The sequence below is a fragment of the Drosophila melanogaster genome, chromosome 2R (assembly GCF_000001215.4).
Source record: "Drosophila melanogaster chromosome 2R".
NCBI lineage: Eukaryota > Metazoa > Arthropoda > Insecta > Diptera > Drosophilidae > Drosophila > Drosophila melanogaster.
Window position 1 is genome coordinate 19,727,229 of NT_033778.4, and position 17,457 is coordinate 19,744,685.

Genomic DNA, 17,457 nt, shown 5'->3' on the forward strand with positions numbered 1-17,457 from the left:
CTACCTCTACTAATGACAATCTTAACGTAAAAAATAGCGAACTGTAATCCGACGAAGAACTAGAACAGCTTGGGAATTTTTTGAGACAACAATAGAAAAATAACAATTGATAATGTTTTACACAAAATGCCTAAAGAGGGCGCTAGAACTTAGCAACAAATAATCCAAAAGATGTCGCCTTAGAGGAATATAAAGTGATCTTTGTTTTCTTTTGTAAGCAAAACAATATTATTCCCATACCGGGAATCGAACCCGGGCCTTCTGGGTGAAAGCCAGATATCCTAGCCACTAGACCATATGGGACGTCGACAAACCTGTTGTGAAAACGCGGTTTTCTTATTGAATTATTACCAACCTGAACGTATTTAACGTATAATGTACTAAAGTGTTTGTTTGCTCATATCGTCGCAATAACAATGAGTAACATTATAAGTGCTTAACATATATTTAATGAATTAGAAAATAACCTAACCTAATAATAAAAAGTCCAACCATATACTAATACTATTTTATATTAATAATAATTATTATAATAATATATGTAATAAATAATAAATGACTATATATATATAAATATAGAAAATATTTATATATATAAAAATCAGTAAATACCTGAATTAATTACAAAATATAAATAACTTGATCTTAAAAAGTGAAAAAAAAATATTAAAATACTATATTACAAATAATAAATTTGCAAAATTGTAACAAATAATAAATTATATAAAGTACCTCAACAAAAAGTTGGTTGCTTCCCATACCGGGAATCGAACCCGGGCCTTCTGGGTGAAAGCCAGATATCCTAGCCACTAGACCATATGGGACACATACCTATTTAGTCAATCTCCTATATTAGTTTCAGTCCCAAAGTTTCTGCTAACAGTTATAACTATTAACACCTTCTGGAAAATTTGTCCTAAAAATAGTGCGTGACGACAAAAATAAGACAAAAACTCATATTCCCATACCGGGAATTGAACCCGGGCCTCCCGGGTGAGAGCCGGGTATCCTAACCACTAGACAATATGGGATACGGCTTTGCTGTGTCAAGGAACATATTCAAACGAAATTGTCTGGTAGTTATCATTCTTCAAATGCAATATGAAAACTCATATATACAATTATATATATTATATTATTATATTATATTATCTATTATTATATATAAACAATTTCTTGACAGTGTAGAATCTGTGCAATCTTGGACTTAGTTGTTTTTCACGTTCATTGTTAATAGTTTCGTTATTATTTTTTTTATTGATAAAAAATATACAAACAAACATATGTAAAAAAATCCATAAAAGTAACCAAAAAGCCCTTAATTTTGCATTGAAAGCCAGAAAATACAATTTATTTTCATTGTTCAAACAATTTCTTGACAAACTATATATACATATTCTTACTAGCAAGGACGTTTCATGAAGACTATAAAACATTTTAGTGAGACAGTCAATGTGCTATGATATGGTCCTTCTCCAATAAGATGTGTGACTTGGTCCAAACTTACCCCCATTATTTGCTTTCCAACTACTTCTTTCGTAATATCGTATCCGAAGCACTTGTTAATCATATAAAAGTTTAGCTTACCATACAATCTGTTTTACTTTTTGTGACAACTTTGCAACGTAATATATATATTGGCTATAATCTAATACAGCTCCCATATTGTCTAGTGGTTAGGATACCCGGCTCTCACCCGGGAGGCCCGGGTTCAATTCCCGGTATGGGAAACTAATTTCTTTTTGTATGTGACAATTACAGAAAAAAAATTTATTTTTATCTTTGATGACAAAATCAAAAAATCTGAATCTGAAGTCAGTTGTTGGACATACATATATTAAATTTAATTATATAATTCGACCGCGATTTATAGGTTTTATGTTAGAACATAATTCCAACATGTTCAGTTTTTACGTTGTGGTAAATGTGTAGAAAATATATATATATGTTATATATACTTATGTTAAATATCCGTTCTTTATGACTGATAAACTATACCTTAATTTGTTATGAATGGTATCCAAAAATTTATTTTATGTGGTCCCGCGATATATCCCATATTGTCTAGTGGTTAGGCTACCCGGCTCTCACCCGGGAGGCCCAGGTTCAGTTCCCTGTATAGGAAATGTGCAAGTACATTTTCGAAAAAATTGTTTTGTTATTATTTTAGTTTGCAATCGAATAATGAAGATTATGTAAAAATCCAAAAACTTCATTACGAAACGCTCAAAGCTGCTATGTGGCAAACAAAATTTGAAATTAGGTGAACAAAGTTTTCATTCTGATTTGTAGACAATAATGCTAAAATAAAAACTAAGAAGGCAGCAGGCAGCAAAAAGTTGTGGACGAGGCCAACAACACGCGGTGTTCCTAAGCGGTCCCTCATCTAAGTACTAACCGCGCCCGACGCTGCTTAATTTCGGTGATCGGACGAGAACCGATGTATTCAGCGTGGTATGGTCGTTGGCGAAAGTCGAGGGGCTAAACAGTGTCCTTATACTCTGATATTCAGTTATGCCCATAGACTGAAATAGACTGTTTTTGTACCATTGGGTTTCAGATATCGTAATAAAGATATAAAAGATTAATGAGTGAAAGACAAAATTTGAAATTAGGTGAACAAAGTTTTCATTCTGATTTGTAGCCAATAATGCTAAAATAAAAACTAAGAAGGCAGCAGGCAGCAGGCAGCAAAAAGTTGTGGACGAGGCCAACAACACGCGGTGTTCCCAAGCGGTCCCCCATCTAAGTACTAACCGCGCCCGACGCTGCTTAATTTCGGTGATCGGACGAGAACCGATGTATTCAGCGTGGTATGGTCGTTGGCGAAAGTCGTGGGGCTAAACAGTGTCCTTATACTCTGATATTCAGTTATGCCCATAGACTGAAATAGACTGTTTTTGTACCATTGGGTTTTAGATATCGTAATAAAGATATAAAAGATTAATAATGAGTGAAAGACAAAATTTGAAATTAGGTGAACAAAGTTTTCATTCTGATTTGTAGCCAATAATGCTAAAATAAAAACTAAGAAGGCAGCAGGCAGCAGGCAGCAGGCAGCAGGCAGCAGGCAGCAAAAAGTTGTGGACGAGGCCAACAACACGCGGTGTTCCCAAGCGGTCCCTCATCTAAGTACTAACCGCGCCCGACGCTGCTTAATTTCGGTGATCGGACGAGAACCGATGTATTCAGCGTGGTATGGTCGTTGGCGAAAGTCGAGGGGCTAAACAGTGTCCTTATACTCTGATATTCAGTTATGCCCATAGACTAAAATAGACTGTTTTTGTACCATTGGGTTTCAGATATCGTAATAAAGATATAAAAGATTAATGAGTGAAAGACAAAATTTGAAATTAGGTGAACAAAGTTTTCATTCTGATTTGTAGCCAATAATGCTAAAATAAAAACTAAGAAGGCAGCAGGCAGCAGGCAGCAGGCAGCAAAAAGTTGTGGACGAGGCCAATAACACGCGGTGTTCCCAAGCGGTCCCTCATCTAAGTACTAACCGCGCCCGACGCTGCTTAATTTCGGTGATCGGACGAGAACCGATGTATTCAGCGTGGTATGGTCGTTGGCGAAAGTCGAGGGGCTAAACAGTGTCCTTATACTCTGATATTCAGTTATGCCCATAGACTGAAATAGACTGTTTTTGTACCATTGGGTTTTAGATATCGTAATAAAGATATAAAAGATTAATGAGTGAAAGACAAAATTTGAAATTAGGTGAACAAAGTTTTCATTCTGATTTGTAGCCAATAATGCTAAAATAAAAACTAAGAAGGCAGCAGGCAGCAGGCAGCAGGCAGCAGGCAGCAAAAAGTTGTGGACGAGGCCAACAACACGCGGTGTTCCCAAGCGGTCCCTCATCTAAGTACTAACCGCGCCCGACGCTGCTTAATTTCGGTGATCGGACGAGAACCGATGTATTCAGCGTGGTATGGTCGTTGGCGAAAGTCGAGGGGCTAAACAGTGTCCTTATACTCTGATATTCAGTTATGCCCATAGACTAAAATAGACTGTTTTTGTACCATTGGGTTTCAGATATCGTAATAAAGATATAAAAGATTAATGAGTGAAAGACAAAATTTGAAATTAGGTGAACAAAGTTTTCATTCTGATTTGTAGCCAATAATGCTAAAATAAAAACTAAGAAGGCAGCAGGCAGCAGGCAGCAGGCAGCAAAAAGTTGTGGACGAGGCCAACAACACGCGGTGTTCCCAAGCGGTCCCTCATCTAAGTACTAACCGCGCCCGACGCTGCTTAATTTCGGTGATCGGACGAGAACCGATGTATTCAGCGTGGTATGGTCGTTGGCGAAAGTCGAGGGGCTAAACAGTGTCCTTATACTCTGATATTCAGTTATGCCCATAGACTGAAATAGACTGTTTTTGTACCATTGGGTTTCAGATATCGTAATAAAGATATAAAAGATTAATGAGTGAAAGACAAAATTTGAAATTAGGTGAACAAAGTTTTCATTCTGATTTGTAGCCAATAATGCTAAAATAAAAACTAAGAAGGCAGCAGGCAGCAGGCAGCAAAAAGTTGTGGACGAGGCCAACAACACGCGGTGTTCCCAAGCGGTCCCCCATCTAAGTACTAACCGCGCCCGACGCTGCTTAATTTCGGTGATCGGACGAGAACCGATGTATTCAGCGTGGTATGGTCGTTGGCGAAAGTCGAGGGGCTAAACAGTGTCCTTATACTCTGATATTCAGTTATGCCCATAGACTGAAATAGACTGTTTTTGTACCATTGGGTTTCAGATATCGTAATAAAGATATAAAAGATTAATGAGTGAAAGACAAAATTTGAAATTAGGTGAACAAAGTTTTCATTCTGATTTGTAGCCAATAATGCTAAAATAAAAACTAAGAAGGCAGCAGGCAGCAGGCAGCAGGCAGCAGGGCAGCAGGCAGCAGGCAGCAGGCAGCAGGCAGCAAAAAGTTGTGGACGAGGCCAACAACACGCGGTGTTCCCAAGCGGTCCCCCATCTAAGTACTAACCGCGCCCGACGCTGCTTAATTTCGGTGATCGGACGAGAACCGATGTATTCAGCGTGGTATGGTCGTTGGCGAAAGTCGAGGGGCTAAACAGTGTCCTTATACTCTGATATTCAGTTATGCCCATAGACTGAAATAGACTGTTTTTGTACCATTGGGTTTTAGATATCGTAATAAAGATATAAAAGATTAATGAGTGAAAGACAAAATTTGAAATTAGGTGAACAAAGTTTTCATTCTGATTTGTAGCCAATAATGCTAAAATAAAAACTAAGAAGGCAGCAGGCAGCAGGCAGCAGGCAGCAGGCAGCAGGCAGCAAAAAGTTGTGGACGAGGCCAATAACACGCGGTGTTCCCAAGCGGTCCCTCATCTAAGTACTAACCGCGCCCGACGCTGCTTAATTTCGGTGATCGGACGAGAACCGATGTATTCAGCGTGGTATGGTCGTTGGCGAAAGTCGAGGGGCTAAACAGTGTCCTTATACTCTGATATTCAGTTATGCCCATAGACTGAAATAGACTGTTTTTGTACCATTGGGTTTCAGATATCGTAATAAAGATATAAAAGATTAATAATGAGTGAAAGACAAAATTTGAAATTAGGTGAACAAAGTTTTCATTCTGATTTGTAGCCAATAATGCTAAAATAAAAACTAAGAAGGCAGCAGGCAGCAGGCAGCAGGCAGCAGGCAGCAAAAAGTTGTGGACGAGGCCAACAACACGCGGTGTTCCCAAGCGGTCCCCCATATAAGTACTAACCGCGCCCGACGCTGCTTAATTTCGGTGATCGGACGAGAACCGATGTATTCAGCGTGGTATGGTCGTTGGCGAAAGTCGAGGGGCTAAACAGTGTCCTTATACTCTGATATTCAGTTATGCCCATAGACTGAAATAGACTGTTTTTGTACCATTGGGTTTTAGATATCGTAATAAAGATATAAAAGATTAATAATGAGTGAAAGACAAAATTTGAAATTAGGTGAACAAAGTTTTCATTCTGATTTGTAGCCAATAATGCTAAAATAAAAACTAAGAAGGCAGCAGGCAGCAGGCAGCAAAAAGTTGTGGACGAGGCCAACAACACGCGGTGTTCCCAAGCGGTCCCCCATCTAAGTACTAACCGCGCCCGACGCTGCTAAATTTCGGTGATCGGACGAGAACCGATGTATTCAGCGTGGTATGGTCGTTGGCAAAAGTCGAGGGGCTAAACAGTGTCCTTATACTCTGATATTCAGTTATGCCCATAGACTGAAATAGACTGTTTTTGTACCATTGGGTTTTAGATATCGTAATAAAGATATAAAAGATTAATAATGAGTGAAAGACAAAATTTGAAATTAGGTGAACAAAGTTTTCATTCTGATTTGTAGCCAATAATGCTAAAATAAAAACTAAGAAGGCAGCAGGCAGCAGGCAGCAGGCAGCAGGCAGCAGGCAGCAAAAAGTTGTGGACGAGGCCAACAACACGCGGTGTTCCCAAGCGGTCCCACATCTAAGTACTAACCGCGCCCGACGCTGCTTAATTTCGGTGATCGGACGAGAACCGATGTATTCAGCGTGGTATGGTCGTTGGCAAAAGTCGAGGGGCTAAACAGTGTCCTTATACTCTGATATTCAGTTATGCCCATAGACTGAAATAGACTGTTTTTGTACCATTGGGTTTTAGATATCGTAATAAAGATATAAAAGATTAATGAGTGAAAGACAAAATTTGAAATTAGGTGAACAAAGTTTTCATTCTGATTTGTAGCCAATAATGCTTAAATAAAAACTAAGAAGGCAGCAGGCAGCAGGCAGCAGGCAGCAAAAAGTTGTGGACGAGGCCAACAACACGCGGTGTTCCCAAGCGGTCCCTCATCTAAGTACTAACCGCGCCCGACGCTGCTTAATTTCGGTGATCGGACGAGAACCGATGTATTCAGCGTGGTATGGTCGTTGGCAAAAGTCGAGGGGCTAAACAGTGTCCTTATACTCTGATATTCAGTTATGCCCATAGACTGAAATAGACTGTTTTTGTACCATTGGGTTTCAGATATCGTAATAAAGATATAAAAGATTAATGAGTGAAAGACAAAATTTGAAATTAGGTGAACAAAGTTTTCATTCTGATTTGTAGCCAATAATGCTAAAATAAAAACTAAGAAGGCAGCAGGCAGCAGGCAGCAAAAAGTTGTGGACGAGGCCAACAACACGCGGTGTTCCCAAGCGGTCCCCCATCTAAGTACTAACCGCGCCCGACGCTGCTAAATTTCGGTGATCGGACGAGAACCGATGTATTCAGCGTGGTATGGTCGTTGGCAAAAGTCGAGGGGCTAAACAGTGTCCTTATACTCTGATATTCAGTTATGCCCATAGACTGAAATAGACTGTTTTTGTACCATTGGGTTTTAGATATAGTAATAAAGATATAAAAGATTAATAATGAGTGAAAGACAAAATTTGAAATTAGGTGAACAAAGTTTTCATTCTGATTTGTAGCCAATAATGCTAAAATAAAAACTAAGAAGGCAGCAGGCAGCAGGCAGCAGGCAGCAGGCAGCAAAAAGTTGTGGACGAGGCCAACAACACGCGGTGTTCCCAAGCGGTCCCTCATCTAAGTACTAACCGCGCCCGACGCTGCTTAATTTCGGTGATCGGACGAGAACCGATGTATTCAGCGTGGTATGGTCGTTGGCGAAAGTCGAGGGGCTAAACAGTGTCCTTATACTCTGATATTCAGTTATGCCCATAGACTGAAATAGACTGTTTTTGTACCATTGGGTTTTAGATATCGTAATAAAGATATAAAAGATTAATAATGAGTGAAAGACAAAATTTGAAATTAGGTGAACAAAGTTTTCATTCTGATTTGTAGCCAATAATGCTAAAATAAAAACTAAGAAGGCAGCAGGCAGCAGACAGCAGGCAGCAAAAAGTTGTGGACGAGGCCAACAACACGCGGTGTTCCCAAGCGGTCCCCCATCTAAGTACTAACCGCGCCCGACGCTGCTTAATTTCGGTGATCGGACGAGAACCGATGTATTCAGCGTGGTATGGTCGTTGGCGAAAGTCGAGGGGCTAAACAGTGTCCTTATACTCTGATATTCAGTTATGCCCATAGACTGAAATAGACTGTTTTTGTACCATTGGGTTTCAGATATCGTAATAAAGATATAAAAGATTAATAATGAGTGAAAGACAAAATTTGAAATTAGGTGAACAAAGTTTTCATTCTGATTTGTAGCCAATAATGCTTAAATAAAAACTAAGAAGGCAGCAGGCAGCAGGCAGCAGGCAGCAAAAAGTTGTGGACGAGGCCAACAACACGCGGTGTTCCCAAGCGGTCCCCCATCTAAGTACTAACCGCGCCCGACGCTGCTTAATTTCGGTGATCGGACGAGAACCGATGTATTCAGCGTGGTATGGTCGTTGGCGAAAGTCGAGGGGCTAAACAGTGTCCTTATACTCTGATATTCAGTTATGCCCATAGACTGAAATAGACTGTTTTTGTACCATTGGGTTTCAGATATCGTAATAAAGATATAAAAGATTAATAATGAGTGAAAGACAAAATTTGAAATTAGGTGAACAAAGTTTTCATTCTGATTTGTAGCCAATAATGCTAAAATAAAAACTAAGAAGGCAGCAGGCAGCAGACAGCAGGCAGCAAAAAGTTGTGGACGAGGCCAACAACACGCGGTGTTCCCAAGCGGTCCCCCATCTAAGTACTAACCGCGCCCGACGCTGCTTAATTTCGGTGATCGGACGAGAACCGATGTATTCAGCGTGGTATGGTCGTTGGCGAAAGTCGAGGGGCTAAACAGTGTCCTTATACTCTGATATTCAGTTATGCCCATAGACTGAAATAGACTGTTTTTGTACCATTGGGTTTCAGATATCGTAATAAAGATATAAAAGATTAATAATGAGTGAAAGACAAAATTTGAAATTAGGTGAACAAAGTTTTCATTCTGATTTGTAGCCAATAATGCTAAAATAAAAACTAAGAAGGCAGCAGGCAGCAGGCAGCAGGCAGCAAAAAGTTGTGGACGAGGCCAACAACACGCGGTGTTCCCAAGCGGTCCCCCATCTAAGTACTAACCGCGCCCGACGCTGCTTAATTTCGGTGATCGGACGAGAACCGATGTATTCAGCGTGGTATGGTCGTTGGCGAAAGTCGAGGGGCTAAACAGTGTCCTTATACTCTGATATTCAGTTATGCCCATAGACTGAAATAGACTGTTTTTGTACCATTGGGTTTCAGATATCGTAATAAAGATATAAAAGATTAATAATGAGTGAAAGACAAAATTTGAAATTAGGTGAACAAAGTTTTCATTCTGATTTGTAGCCAATAATGCTAAAATAAAAACTAAGAAGGCAGCAGGCAGCAGGCAGCAGGCAGCAAAAAGTTGTGGACGAGGCCAACAACACGCGGTGTTCCCAAGCGGTCCCCCATCTAAGTACTAACCGCGCCCGACGCTGCTTAATTTCGGTGATCGGACGAGAACCGATGTATTCAGCGTGGTATGGTCGTTGGCGAAAGTCGAGGGGCTAAACAGTGTCCTTATACTCTGATATTCAGTTATGCCCATAGACTGAAATAGACTGTTTTTGTACCATTGGGTTTCAGATATCGTAATAAAGATATAAAAGATTAATAATGAGTGAAAGACAAAATTTGAAATTAGGTGAACAAAGTTTTCATTCTGATTTGTAGCCAATAATGCTAAAATAAAAACTAAGAAGGCAGCAGGCAGCAGGCAGCAGGCAGCAAAAAGTTGTGGATGAGGCCAACAACACGCGGTGTTCCCAAGCGGTCCCTCATCTAAGTACTAACCGCGCCCGACGCTGCTTAATTTCGGTGATCGGACGAGAACCGATGTATTCAGCGTGGTATGGTCGTTGGCGAAAGTCGAGGGGCTAAACAGTGTCCTTATACTCTGATATTCAGTTATGCCCATAGACTGAAATAGACTGTTTTTGTACCATTGGGTTTCAGATATCGTAATAAAGATATAAAAGATTAATAATGAGTGAAAGACAAAATTTGAAATTAGGTGAACAAAGTTTTCATTCTGATTTGTAGCCAATAATGCTAAAATAAAAACTAAGAAGGCAGCAGGCAGCAGGCAGCAGGCAGCAAAAAGTTGTGGACGAGGCCAACAACACGCGGTGTTCCCAAGCGGTCCCCCATCTAAGTACTAACCGCGCCCGACGCTGCTTAATTTCGGTGATCGGACGAGAACCGATGTATTCAGCGTGGTATGGTCGTTGGCGAAAGTCGAGGGGCTAAACAGTGTCCTTATACTCTGATATTCAGTTATGCCCATAGACTGAAATAGACTGTTTTTGTACCATTGGGTTTCAGATATCGTAATAAAGATATAAAAGATTAATAATGAGTGAAAGACAAAATTTGAAATTAGGTGAACAAAGTTTTCATTCTGATTTGTAGCCAATAATGCTAAAATAAAAACTAAGAAGGCAGCAGGCAGCAGACAGCAGGCAGCAAAAAGTTGTGGACGAGGCCAACAACACGCGGTGTTCCCAAGCGGTCCCCCATCTAAGTACTAACCGCGCCCGACGCTGCTTAATTTCGGTGATCGGACGAGAACCGATGTATTCAGCGTGGTATGGTCGTTGGCGAAAGTCGAGGGGCTAAACAGTGTCCTTATACTCTGATATTCAGTTATGCCCATAGACTGAAATAGACTGTTTTTGTACCATTGGGTTTTAGATATCGTAATAAAGATATAAAAGATTAATAATGAGTGAAAGACAAAATTTGAAATTAGGTGAACAAAGTTTTCATTCTGATTTGTAGCCAATAATGCTAAAATAAAAACTAAGAAGGCAGCAGGCAGCAGGCAGCAAAAAGTTGTGGACGAGGCCAACAACACGCGGTGTTCCCAAGCGGTCCCCCATCTAAGTACTAACCGCGCCCGACGCTGCTTAATTTCGGTGATCGGACGAGAACCGATGTATTCAGCGTGGTATGGTCGTTGGCGAAAGTCGAGGGGCTAAACAGTGTCCTTATACTCTGATATTCAGTTATGCCCATAGACTGAAATAGACTGTTTTTGTACCATTGGGTTTCAGATATCGTAATAAAGATATAAAAGATTAATGAGTGAAAGACAAAATTTGAAATTAGGTGAACAAAGTTTTCATTCTGATTTGTAGCCAATAATGCTAAAATAAAAACTAAGAAGGCAGCAGGCAGCAGGCAGCAGGCAGCAAAAAGTTGTGGACGAGGCCAACAACACGCGGTGTTCCCAAGCGGTCCCTCATCTAAGTACTAACCGCGCCCGACGCTGCTTAATTTCGGTGATCGGACGAGAACCGATCTATTCAGCGTGGTATGGTCGTTGGCAAAAGTCGAGGGGCTAAACAGTGTCCTTATACTCTGATATTCAGTTATGCCCATAGACTGAAATAGACTGTTTTTGTACCATTGGGTTTTAGATATCGTAATAAAGATATAAAAGATTAATGAGTGAAAGACAAAATTTGAAATTAGGTGAACAAAGTTTTCATTCTGATTTGTAGCCAATAATGCTTAAATAAAAACTAAGAAGGCAGCAGGCAGCAGGCAGCAGGCAGCAAAAAGTTGTGGACGAGGCCAACAACACGCGGTGTTCCCAAGCGGTCCCTCATCTAAGTACTAACCGCGCCCGACGCTGCTTAATTTCGGTGATCGGACGAGAACCGATGTATTCAGCGTGGTATGGTCGTTGGCGAAAGTCGAGGGGCTAAACAGTGTCCTTATACTCTGATATTCAGTTATGCCCATAGACTGAAATAGACTGTTTTTGTACCATTGGGTTTTAGATATCGTAATAAAGATATAAAAGATTAATAATGAGTGAAAGACAAAATTTGAAATTAGGTGAACAAAGTTTTCATTCTGATTTGTAGCCAATAATGCTAAAATAAAAACTAAGAAGGCAGCAGGCAGCAGACAGCAGGCAGCAGGCAGCAAAAAGTTGTGGACGAGGCCAACAACACGCGGTGTTCCCAAGCGGTCCCCCATCTAAGTACTAACCGCGCCCGACGCTGCTTAATTTCGGTGATCGGACGAGAACCGATGTATTCAGCGTGGTATGGTCGTTGGCGAAAGTCGAGGGGCTAAACAGTGTCCTTATACTCTGATATTCAGTTATGCCCATAGACTGAAATAGACTGTTTTTGTACCATTGGGTTTTAGATATCGTAATAAAGATATAAAAGATTAATAATGAGTGAAAGACAAAATTTGAAATTAGGTGAACAAAGTTTTCATTCTGATTTGTAGCCAATAATGCTAAAATAAAAACTAAGAAGGCAGCAGGCAGCAGACAGCAGGCAGCAGGCAGCAAAAAGTTGTGGACGAGGCCAACAACACGCGGTGTTCCCAAGCGGTCCCCCATCTAAGTACTAACCGCGCCCGACGCTGCTTAATTTCGGTGATCGGACGAGAACCGATGTATTCAGCGTGGTATGGTCGTTGGCGAAAGTCGAGGGGCTAAACAGTGTCCTTATACTCTGATATTCAGTTATGCCCATAGACTGAAATAGACTGTTTTTGTACCATTGGGTTTCAGATATCGTAATAAAGATATAAAAGATTAATGAGTGAAAGACAAAATTTGAAATTAGGTGAACAAAGTTTTCATTCTGATTTGTAGCCAATAATGCTAAAATAAAAACTAAGAAGGCAGCAGGCAGCAGGCAGCAGGCAGCAAAAAGTTGTGGACGAGGCCAACAACACGCGGTGTTCCCAAGCGGTCCCCCATCTAAGTACTAACCGCGCCCGACGCTGCTTAATTTCGGTGATCGGACGAGAACCGATGTATTCAGCGTGGTATGGTCGTTGGCGAAAGTCGAGGGGCTAAACAGTGTCCTTATACTCTGATATTCAGTTATGCCCATAGACTGAAATAGACTGTTTTTGTACCATTGGGTTTTAGATATCGTAATAAAGATATAAAAGATTAATAATGAGTGAAAGACAAAATTTGAAATTAGGTGAACAAAGTTTTCATTCTGATTTGTAGCCAATAATGCTAAAATAAAAACTAAGAAGGCAGCAGGCAGCAGGCAGCAGGCAGCAAAAAGTTGTGGACGAGGCCAACAACACGCGGTGTTCCCAAGCGGTCCCCCATATAAGTACTAACCGCGCCCGACGCTGCTTAATTTCGGTGATCGGACGAGAACCGATGTATTCAGCGTGGTATGGTCGTTGGCGAAAGTCGAGGGGCTAAACAGTGTCCTTATACTCTGATATTCAGTTATGCCCATAGACTGAAATAGACTGTTTTTGTACCATTGGGTTTCAGATATCGTAATAAAGATATAAAAGCTTAATGAGTGAAAGACAAAATTTGAAATTAGGTGAACAAAGTTTTCATTCTGATTTGTAGCCAATAATGCTAAAATAAAAACTAAGAAGGCAGCAGGCAGCAGGCAGCAAAAAGTTGTGGACGAGGCCAACAACACGCGGTGTTCCCAAGCGGTCCCTCATCTAAGTACTAACCGCGCCCGACGCTGCTTAATTTCGGTGATCGGACGAGAACCGATGTATTCAGCGTGGTATGGTCGTTGGCGAAAGTCGAGGGGCTAAACAGTGTCCTTATACTCTGATATTCAGTTATGCCCATAGACTGAAATATACTGTTTTTGTACCATTGGGTTTTAGATATCGTAATAAAGATATAAAAGATTAATAATGAGTGAAAGACAAAATTTGAAATTAGGTGAACAAAGTTTTCATTCTGATTTGTAGCCAATAATGCTAAAATAAAAACTAAGAAGGCAGCAGGCAGCAGACAGCAGGCAGCAGGCAGCAAAAAGTTGTGGACGAGGCCAACAACACGCGGTGTTCCCAAGCGGTCCCCCATCTAAGTACTAACCGCGCCCGACGCTGCTTAATTTCGGTGATCGGACGAGAACCGATGTATTCAGCGTGGTATGGTCGTTGGCGAAAGTCGAGGGGCTAAACAGTGTCCTTATACTCTGATATTCAGTTATGCCCATAGACTGAAATAGACTGTTTTTGTACCATTGGGTTTCAGATATCGTAATAAAGATATAAAAGATTAATGAGTGAAAGACAAAATTTGAAATTAGGTGAACAAAGTTTTCATTCTGATTTGTAGCCAATAATGCTAAAATAAAAACTAAGAAGGCAGCAGGCAGCAGGCAGCAGGCAGCAAAAAGTTGTGGACGAGGCCAACAACACGCGGTGTTCCCAAGCGGTCCCCCATCTAAGTACTAACCGCGCCCGACGCTGCTAAATTTCGGTGATCGGACGAGAACCGATGTATTCAGCGTGGTATGGTCGTTGGCGAAAGTCGAGGGGCTAAACAGTGTCCTTATACTCTGATATTCAGTTATGCCCATAGACTGAAATAGACTGTTTTTGTACCATTGGGTTTTAGATATCGTAATAAAGATATAAAAGATTAATAATGAGTGAAAGACAAAATTTGAAATTAGGTGAACAAAGTTTTCATTCTGATTTGTAGCCAATAATGCTAAAATAAAAACTAAGAAGGCAGCAGGCAGCAGGCAGCAAAAAGTTGTGGACGAGGCCAACAACACGCGGTGTTCCCAAGCGGTCCCCCATCTAAGTACTAACCGCGCCCGACGCTGCTAAATTTCGGTGATCGGACGAGAACCGATGTATTCAGCGTGGTATGGTCGTTGGCAAAAGTCGAGGGGCTAAACAGTGTCCTTATACTCTGATATTCAGTTATGCCCATAGACTGAAATAGACTGTTTTTGTACCATTGGGTTTTAGATATCGTAATAAAGATATAAAAGATTAATAATGAGTGAAAAACAAAATTTGAAATTAGGTGAACAAAGTTTTCATTCTGATTTGTAGCCAATAATGCTAAAATAAAAACTAAGAAGGCAGCAGGCAGCAGGCAGCAGGCAGCAAAAAGTTGTGGACGAGGCCAATAACACGCGGTGTTCCCAAGCGGTCCCTCATCTAAGTACTAACCGCGCCCGACGCTGCTTAATTTCGGTGATCGGACGAGAACCGATGTATTCAGCGTGGTATGGTCGTTGGCGAAAGTCGAGGGGCTAAACAGTGTCCTTATACTCTGATATTCAGTTATGCCCATAGACTGAAATAGACTGTTTTTGTACCATTGGGTTTCAGATATCGTAATAAAGATATAAAAGATTAATGAGTGAAAGACAAAATTTGAAATTAGGTGAACAAAGTTTTCATTCTGATTTGTAGCCAATAATGCTAAAATAAAAACTAAGAAGGCAGCAGGCAGCAGGCAGCAGGCAGCAAAAAGTTGTGGACGAGGCCAACAACACGCGGTGTTCCCAAGCGGTCCCCCATCTAAGTACTAACCGCGCCCGACGCTGCTTAATTTCGGTGATCGGACGAGAACCGATGTATTCAGCGTGGTATGGTCGTTGGCGAAAGTCGAGGGGCTAAACAGTGTCCTTATACTCTGATATTCAGTTATGCCCATAGACTGAAATAGACTGTTTTTGTACCATTGGGTTTCAGATATCGTAATAAAGATATAAAAGCTTAATGAGTGAAAGACAAAATTTGAAATTAGGTGAACAAAGTTTTCATTCTGATTTGCAGCCAATAATGCTAAAATAAAAACTAAGAAGGCAGCAGGCAGCAGGCAGCAGGCAGCAGGCAGCAAAAAGTTGTGGACGAGGCCAACAACACGCGGTGTTCCCAAGCGGTCCCCCATCTAAGTACTAACCGCGCCCGAGCGCCCGACGCTGCTTAATTTCGGTGATCGGACGAGAACCGATGTATTCAGCGTGGTATGGTCGTTGGCGAAAGTCGAGGGGCTAAACAGTGTCCTTATACTCTGATATTCAGTTATGCCCATAGACTGAAATAGACTGTTTTTGTACCATTGGGTTTTAGATATCGTAATAAAGATATAAAAGATTAATAATGAGTGAAAGACAAAATTTGAAATTAGGTGAACAAAGTTTTCATTCTGATTTGTAGCCAATAATGCTAAAATAAAAACTAAGAAGGCAGCAGGCAGCAGGCAGCAGGCAGCAAAAAGTTGTGGACGAGGCCAACAACACGCGGTGTTCCCAAGCGGTCCCCCATCTAAGTACTAACCGCGCCCGACGCTGCTTAATTTCGGTGATCGGACGAGAACCGATGTATTCAGCGTGGTATGGTCGTTGGCGAAAGTCGAGGGGCTAAACAGTGTCCTTATACTCTGATATTCAGTTATGCCCATAGACTGAAATAGACTGTTTTTGTACCATTGGGTTTTAGATATCGTAATAAAGATATAAAAGATTAATAATGAGTGAAAGACAAAATTTGAAATTAGGTGAACAAAGTTTTCATTCTGATTTGTAGCCAATAATGCTAAAATAAAAACTAAGAAGGCAGCAGGCAGCAGGCAGCAGGCAGCAGGCAGCAAAAAGTTGTGGACGAGGCCAACAACACGCGGTGTTCCCAAGCGGTCCCCCATCTAAGTACTAACCGCGCCCGACGCTGCTTAATTTCGGTGATCGGACGAGAACCGATGTATTCAGCGTGGTATGGTCGTTGGCGAAAGTCGAGGGGCTAAACAGTGTCCTTATACTCTGATATTCAGTTATGCCCATAGACTGAAATAGACTGTTTTTGTACCATTGGGTTTCAGATATCGTAATAAAGATATAAAAGATTAATGAGTGAAAGACAAAATTTGAAATTAGGTGAACAAAGTTTTCATTCTGATTTGTAGCCAATAATGCTAAAATAAAAACTAAGAAGGCAGCAGGCAGCAGGCAGCAGGCAGCAAAAAGTTGTGGACGAGGCCAACAACACGCGGTGTTCCCAAGCGGTCCCCCATCTAAGTACTAACCGCGCCCGACGCTGCTTAATTTCGGTGATCGGACGAGAACCGATGTATTCAGCGTGGTATGGTCGTTGGCGAAAGTCGAGGGGCTAAACAGTGTCCTTATACTCTGATATTCAGTTATGCCCATAGACTGAAATAGACTGTTTTTGTACCATTGGGTTTCAGATATCGTAATAAAGATATAAAAGCTTAATGAGTGAAAGACAAAATTTGAAATTAGGTGAACAAAGTTTTCATTCTGATTTGTAGCCAATAATGCTAAAATAAAAACTAAGAAGGCAGCAGGCAGCAGGCAGCAGGCAGCAAAAAGTTGTGGACGAGGCCAACAACACGCGGTGTTCCCAAGCGGTCCCTCATCTAAGTACTAACCGCGCCCGACGCTGCTTAATTTCGGTGATCGGACGAGAACCGATGTATTCAGCGTGGTATGGTCGTTGGCGAAAGTCGAGGGGCTAAACAGTGTCCTTATACTCTGATATTCAGTTATGCCCATAGACTGAAATAGACTGTTTTTGTACCATTGGGTTTCAGATATCGTAATAAAGATATAAAAGATTAATGAGTGAAAGACAAAATTTGAAATTAGGTGAACAAAGTTTTCATTCTGATTTGTAGCCAATAATGCTTAA

At 41.0% G+C, this 17,457-nt stretch overlaps 44 non-coding genes and 2 pseudogenes across 46 annotated transcripts, besides 1 other annotated feature; 2 read left to right on the forward strand and 44 right to left on the reverse strand.

The window, feature by feature from the left end:
* Positions 1–231: 231 nt before the first annotated feature.
* tRNA:Glu-TTC-1-5 (transfer RNA:Glutamic acid-TTC 1-5) lies at positions 232–303 on the reverse strand. The gene has a single exon. It is a non-coding gene; the product is annotated as a tRNA-Glu (tRNA).
* Positions 304–752: 449 nt separating this feature from the next.
* Positions 753–824, reverse strand: tRNA:Glu-TTC-1-6 (transfer RNA:Glutamic acid-TTC 1-6). Its single transcript has one exon. It is a non-coding gene; the product is annotated as a tRNA-Glu (tRNA).
* A 135-nt stretch (positions 825–959) lies between these two features.
* tRNA:Glu-CTC-2-1 (transfer RNA:Glutamic acid-CTC 2-1) lies at positions 960–1,031 on the reverse strand. The gene has a single exon. It is a non-coding gene; the product is annotated as a tRNA-Glu (tRNA).
* Positions 1,032–1,166: 135 nt separating this feature from the next.
* Positions 1,167–1,385: a mobile genetic element.
* A 273-nt stretch (positions 1,386–1,658) lies between these two features.
* tRNA:Glu-CTC-2-2 (transfer RNA:Glutamic acid-CTC 2-2) lies at positions 1,659–1,730 on the forward strand. The gene has a single exon. It is a non-coding gene; the product is annotated as a tRNA-Glu (tRNA).
* Positions 1,731–2,053: 323 nt separating this feature from the next.
* tRNA:Glu-CTC-5-1Psi (transfer RNA:Glutamic acid-CTC 5-1 pseudogene) lies at positions 2,054–2,125 on the forward strand (annotated as a pseudogene). Its single transcript has one exon. The product of its transcript is annotated as a tRNA-Glu (tRNA).
* A 208-nt stretch (positions 2,126–2,333) lies between these two features.
* On the reverse strand, positions 2,334–2,468 carry 5SrRNA:CR33452. Its single transcript, NR_001793.1, has one exon. It is a non-coding gene; the product is annotated as a 5S ribosomal RNA (ribosomal RNA).
* Positions 2,469–2,692: 224 nt separating this feature from the next.
* On the reverse strand, positions 2,693–2,827 carry 5SrRNA:CR33451. Its single transcript, NR_001794.1, has one exon. It is a non-coding gene; the product is annotated as a 5S ribosomal RNA (ribosomal RNA).
* Positions 2,828–3,075: 248 nt separating this feature from the next.
* Positions 3,076–3,210, reverse strand: 5SrRNA:CR33450. The gene has a single exon (NR_001795.1). It is a non-coding gene; the product is annotated as a 5S ribosomal RNA (ribosomal RNA).
* Positions 3,211–3,441: 231 nt separating this feature from the next.
* On the reverse strand, positions 3,442–3,576 carry 5SrRNA:CR33449. The gene has a single exon (NR_001796.1). It is a non-coding gene; the product is annotated as a 5S ribosomal RNA (ribosomal RNA).
* A 238-nt stretch (positions 3,577–3,814) lies between these two features.
* Positions 3,815–3,949, reverse strand: 5SrRNA:CR33448. The gene has a single exon (NR_001797.1). It is a non-coding gene; the product is annotated as a 5S ribosomal RNA (ribosomal RNA).
* Positions 3,950–4,180: 231 nt separating this feature from the next.
* Positions 4,181–4,315, reverse strand: 5SrRNA:CR33447. Its single transcript, NR_001798.1, has one exon. It is a non-coding gene; the product is annotated as a 5S ribosomal RNA (ribosomal RNA).
* A 224-nt stretch (positions 4,316–4,539) lies between these two features.
* On the reverse strand, positions 4,540–4,674 carry 5SrRNA:CR33446. Its single transcript, NR_001799.1, has one exon. It is a non-coding gene; the product is annotated as a 5S ribosomal RNA (ribosomal RNA).
* Positions 4,675–4,941: 267 nt separating this feature from the next.
* 5SrRNA:CR33445 lies at positions 4,942–5,076 on the reverse strand. Its single transcript, NR_001800.1, has one exon. It is a non-coding gene; the product is annotated as a 5S ribosomal RNA (ribosomal RNA).
* Positions 5,077–5,321: 245 nt separating this feature from the next.
* 5SrRNA:CR33444 lies at positions 5,322–5,456 on the reverse strand. The gene has a single exon (NR_001801.1). It is a non-coding gene; the product is annotated as a 5S ribosomal RNA (ribosomal RNA).
* A 241-nt stretch (positions 5,457–5,697) lies between these two features.
* Positions 5,698–5,832, reverse strand: 5SrRNA:CR33443. The gene has a single exon (NR_001802.1). It is a non-coding gene; the product is annotated as a 5S ribosomal RNA (ribosomal RNA).
* A 227-nt stretch (positions 5,833–6,059) lies between these two features.
* 5SrRNA:CR33442 lies at positions 6,060–6,194 on the reverse strand. Its single transcript, NR_001803.1, has one exon. It is a non-coding gene; the product is annotated as a 5S ribosomal RNA (ribosomal RNA).
* Positions 6,195–6,442: 248 nt separating this feature from the next.
* Positions 6,443–6,577, reverse strand: 5SrRNA:CR33441. Its single transcript, NR_001804.1, has one exon. It is a non-coding gene; the product is annotated as a 5S ribosomal RNA (ribosomal RNA).
* A 231-nt stretch (positions 6,578–6,808) lies between these two features.
* On the reverse strand, positions 6,809–6,943 carry 5SrRNA:CR33440. The gene has a single exon (NR_001805.1). It is a non-coding gene; the product is annotated as a 5S ribosomal RNA (ribosomal RNA).
* Positions 6,944–7,167: 224 nt separating this feature from the next.
* 5SrRNA:CR33439 lies at positions 7,168–7,302 on the reverse strand. The gene has a single exon (NR_001806.1). It is a non-coding gene; the product is annotated as a 5S ribosomal RNA (ribosomal RNA).
* Positions 7,303–7,543: 241 nt separating this feature from the next.
* 5SrRNA:CR33438 lies at positions 7,544–7,678 on the reverse strand. Its single transcript, NR_001807.1, has one exon. It is a non-coding gene; the product is annotated as a 5S ribosomal RNA (ribosomal RNA).
* Positions 7,679–7,912: 234 nt separating this feature from the next.
* 5SrRNA:CR33437 lies at positions 7,913–8,047 on the reverse strand. The gene has a single exon (NR_001808.1). It is a non-coding gene; the product is annotated as a 5S ribosomal RNA (ribosomal RNA).
* A 234-nt stretch (positions 8,048–8,281) lies between these two features.
* 5SrRNA:CR33436 lies at positions 8,282–8,416 on the reverse strand. The gene has a single exon (NR_001809.1). It is a non-coding gene; the product is annotated as a 5S ribosomal RNA (ribosomal RNA).
* A 234-nt stretch (positions 8,417–8,650) lies between these two features.
* Positions 8,651–8,785, reverse strand: 5SrRNA:CR33435. Its single transcript, NR_001810.1, has one exon. It is a non-coding gene; the product is annotated as a 5S ribosomal RNA (ribosomal RNA).
* A 234-nt stretch (positions 8,786–9,019) lies between these two features.
* Positions 9,020–9,154, reverse strand: 5SrRNA:CR33434. The gene has a single exon (NR_001811.1). It is a non-coding gene; the product is annotated as a 5S ribosomal RNA (ribosomal RNA).
* A 234-nt stretch (positions 9,155–9,388) lies between these two features.
* On the reverse strand, positions 9,389–9,523 carry 5SrRNA:CR33433. Its single transcript, NR_001812.1, has one exon. It is a non-coding gene; the product is annotated as a 5S ribosomal RNA (ribosomal RNA).
* Positions 9,524–9,757: 234 nt separating this feature from the next.
* 5SrRNA:CR33432 lies at positions 9,758–9,892 on the reverse strand. The gene has a single exon (NR_001813.2). It is a non-coding gene; the product is annotated as a 5S ribosomal RNA (ribosomal RNA).
* A 234-nt stretch (positions 9,893–10,126) lies between these two features.
* Positions 10,127–10,261, reverse strand: 5SrRNA:CR33431. Its single transcript, NR_001814.1, has one exon. It is a non-coding gene; the product is annotated as a 5S ribosomal RNA (ribosomal RNA).
* Positions 10,262–10,495: 234 nt separating this feature from the next.
* On the reverse strand, positions 10,496–10,630 carry 5SrRNA:CR33430. The gene has a single exon (NR_001815.1). It is a non-coding gene; the product is annotated as a 5S ribosomal RNA (ribosomal RNA).
* Positions 10,631–10,857: 227 nt separating this feature from the next.
* Positions 10,858–10,992, reverse strand: 5SrRNA:CR33429. The gene has a single exon (NR_001816.1). It is a non-coding gene; the product is annotated as a 5S ribosomal RNA (ribosomal RNA).
* Positions 10,993–11,223: 231 nt separating this feature from the next.
* Positions 11,224–11,358, reverse strand: 5SrRNA:CR33428. The gene has a single exon (NR_001817.1). It is a non-coding gene; the product is annotated as a 5S ribosomal RNA (ribosomal RNA).
* Positions 11,359–11,589: 231 nt separating this feature from the next.
* Positions 11,590–11,724, reverse strand: 5SrRNA:CR33427. Its single transcript, NR_001818.1, has one exon. It is a non-coding gene; the product is annotated as a 5S ribosomal RNA (ribosomal RNA).
* A 241-nt stretch (positions 11,725–11,965) lies between these two features.
* Positions 11,966–12,100, reverse strand: 5SrRNA:CR33426. The gene has a single exon (NR_001819.1). It is a non-coding gene; the product is annotated as a 5S ribosomal RNA (ribosomal RNA).
* A 241-nt stretch (positions 12,101–12,341) lies between these two features.
* On the reverse strand, positions 12,342–12,476 carry 5SrRNA:CR33425. Its single transcript, NR_001820.1, has one exon. It is a non-coding gene; the product is annotated as a 5S ribosomal RNA (ribosomal RNA).
* A 231-nt stretch (positions 12,477–12,707) lies between these two features.
* Positions 12,708–12,842, reverse strand: 5SrRNA:CR33424. The gene has a single exon (NR_001821.1). It is a non-coding gene; the product is annotated as a 5S ribosomal RNA (ribosomal RNA).
* A 234-nt stretch (positions 12,843–13,076) lies between these two features.
* On the reverse strand, positions 13,077–13,211 carry 5SrRNA:CR33423. The gene has a single exon (NR_001822.1). It is a non-coding gene; the product is annotated as a 5S ribosomal RNA (ribosomal RNA).
* A 224-nt stretch (positions 13,212–13,435) lies between these two features.
* 5SrRNA:CR33422 lies at positions 13,436–13,570 on the reverse strand. Its single transcript, NR_001823.1, has one exon. It is a non-coding gene; the product is annotated as a 5S ribosomal RNA (ribosomal RNA).
* A 241-nt stretch (positions 13,571–13,811) lies between these two features.
* 5SrRNA:CR33421 lies at positions 13,812–13,946 on the reverse strand. Its single transcript, NR_001824.1, has one exon. It is a non-coding gene; the product is annotated as a 5S ribosomal RNA (ribosomal RNA).
* A 231-nt stretch (positions 13,947–14,177) lies between these two features.
* 5SrRNA:CR33420 lies at positions 14,178–14,312 on the reverse strand. The gene has a single exon (NR_001825.1). It is a non-coding gene; the product is annotated as a 5S ribosomal RNA (ribosomal RNA).
* Positions 14,313–14,539: 227 nt separating this feature from the next.
* Positions 14,540–14,674, reverse strand: 5SrRNA:CR33419. Its single transcript, NR_001826.1, has one exon. It is a non-coding gene; the product is annotated as a 5S ribosomal RNA (ribosomal RNA).
* A 234-nt stretch (positions 14,675–14,908) lies between these two features.
* On the reverse strand, positions 14,909–15,043 carry 5SrRNA:CR33418. Its single transcript, NR_001827.1, has one exon. It is a non-coding gene; the product is annotated as a 5S ribosomal RNA (ribosomal RNA).
* A 231-nt stretch (positions 15,044–15,274) lies between these two features.
* On the reverse strand, positions 15,275–15,409 carry 5SrRNA:CR33417. The gene has a single exon (NR_001828.1). It is a non-coding gene; the product is annotated as a 5S ribosomal RNA (ribosomal RNA).
* Positions 15,410–15,647: 238 nt separating this feature from the next.
* Positions 15,648–15,790, reverse strand: 5SrRNA-Psi:CR33416 (annotated as a pseudogene). The gene is given in 1 exon segment: positions 15,648–15,790. The product of its transcript is annotated as a 5S ribosomal RNA pseudogene (ribosomal RNA).
* Positions 15,791–16,024: 234 nt separating this feature from the next.
* On the reverse strand, positions 16,025–16,159 carry 5SrRNA:CR33415. Its single transcript, NR_001830.1, has one exon. It is a non-coding gene; the product is annotated as a 5S ribosomal RNA (ribosomal RNA).
* A 241-nt stretch (positions 16,160–16,400) lies between these two features.
* On the reverse strand, positions 16,401–16,535 carry 5SrRNA:CR33414. The gene has a single exon (NR_001831.1). It is a non-coding gene; the product is annotated as a 5S ribosomal RNA (ribosomal RNA).
* A 231-nt stretch (positions 16,536–16,766) lies between these two features.
* On the reverse strand, positions 16,767–16,901 carry 5SrRNA:CR33413. The gene has a single exon (NR_001832.1). It is a non-coding gene; the product is annotated as a 5S ribosomal RNA (ribosomal RNA).
* A 231-nt stretch (positions 16,902–17,132) lies between these two features.
* Positions 17,133–17,267, reverse strand: 5SrRNA:CR33412. Its single transcript, NR_001833.1, has one exon. It is a non-coding gene; the product is annotated as a 5S ribosomal RNA (ribosomal RNA).
* Positions 17,268–17,457: the final 190 nt, after the last annotated feature.